The sequence below is a fragment of the Jatropha curcas genome, unplaced genomic scaffold, assembly GCF_041381405.1.
Source record: "Jatropha curcas cultivar XTBG-Jc1 unplaced genomic scaffold, XTBG_Jcur_1.0 HiC_scaffold_1195_pilon, whole genome shotgun sequence".
Taxonomy (NCBI): Eukaryota; Viridiplantae; Streptophyta; class Magnoliopsida; order Malpighiales; family Euphorbiaceae; genus Jatropha; species Jatropha curcas.
The window spans coordinates 49550-51113 of record NW_028322624.1 but is presented as its reverse complement, the minus strand read 5'-3'; the positions used below and the strand labels follow the sequence as shown (position 1 = coordinate 51113).

General features: G+C 43.7%; 1 pseudogene; it reads right to left on the bottom strand.

Annotated features, from left to right (window-relative positions):
* Nucleotides 1–351: 351 nt before the first annotated feature.
* Nucleotides 352–1363, bottom strand: LOC149491574 (uncharacterized; annotated as a pseudogene).
* Between the last annotated feature and the right edge of the window lie 201 nt (nucleotides 1364–1564).

Here is a 1564-nt window from a genome sequence, read left to right as displayed (position 1 = left end):
TCTGTCCTTCATTACCAGCTGCACCTCTACCCCTGCCTCTAGGAGCCACAGGAGTAGATCTAACTGATTATTGACCATTACTGACTATTGTCTTCGGACAATCTTTGATCATGTGCTCAGTCAAACCACATCTCAGACAAGCACCAGAAGCTTTCCTACAAATACCCCATGCTTCTTACCACAAGAAGTAGAGGCTGGAATATCACTTCGAGCAGTACCTCCTACACTAGCAATAGAAGTAGTCTAAGGAGTTTCTCTGCTAGCATGACTCTATCCCTGCCTTTAACTCTTTCTACGCCTAGATGGCGGTGATCATCTATGCCTCTTACTAGAAGTATACACTGTAGAAGTCTATTCGAAAGGTGCACTATGAACCCTTTTTTGATGGCTTCTTTGTCTCCTGGCCGCCTGATGGATCTTGACTTCCTCAAGCTCTTGTGCATCAGACACCAAAGCAGACAACTGAGTGTGGTGATGTGGAATTAGTGAAAACTTCAGCTCATCATAAAGCCCTTCTTTAAACCATTTGCATCTCTCCTCTTCATTAGGAATCAGCTCTGAAGCATATTTACTTAGTTGAATAAACTCCCTCTCATACTCTGAGATCGTCATCCTACCCTGTTTCAGATCCAGAAACCCTGCCTTCCTTCACTTAGCATACAAGGTGCCCACATAATTCTTCCTGAACTCAGTCAGAAAGAAGTCCCAAGTCCTCTATTCAACCTCAACATCTTTGAAATGGTAGACCACCACTGATAAGCTGCCTCTTTCAGTAAGGAAGTAGCACAGATCAAACTATCACTAGGAGAACACTGCAATTGCTCTAAAACCCTCTCAGTGCTCTCAAGCCAAAACTCAGTAGCACTAGCATCATCCTCCTTCTTGCCTTTGAAATCCATTGTGCCATACTTACGCAATTTATCAATAGGGGGTCGAGGAACGACCACTGGAACAACTGGGGCCTGACCTACAACCTGCCTGAGAACATCAGCAAGCTATGGCAGTAACACATTCTGCCCTTGAGCTACTGGACCACTAGCAGCAGGTTCTACAGCCGACACATGCTCGCCTACTGATTCACCAGCATCAGCACCATTAGGAGGAACATAACTATTAACCTCCTCATCAGTAGCGTGCAGAGAACCTGAAGATATCATATTAATCCTACAAATCACAAGATCTGCATCAAAGTAAAGTTCCACTCCAGAATAAAATAATGGCATGTGCTAAGTTAAACAAAACAAGTTAAATAAAACACTCAAACCAAGTAAATTAAACCAGAACCGACTAAATCAGTAGCTCTTATACCACTAAATGTAACACTCCTCTCCGACCCCGCAGGACCAGACAAGAGATGTCGCATTTTGTGCCAGAGGCATGTACAAGCTTTCTGTCACGACCCGATTCCATGGGCCGGACCGGCACTAGGGCCCAGGTAAGCTTAAGGCTCCCGAGGCCCGTAGTAAGCCTGAAACACTAAAATTTGCTATCTCAATATAAATTTCAAATATTCAGCCCATATTACTAAAAAAATAAACCTCAAGATTTTATTTCATCTTAGCCC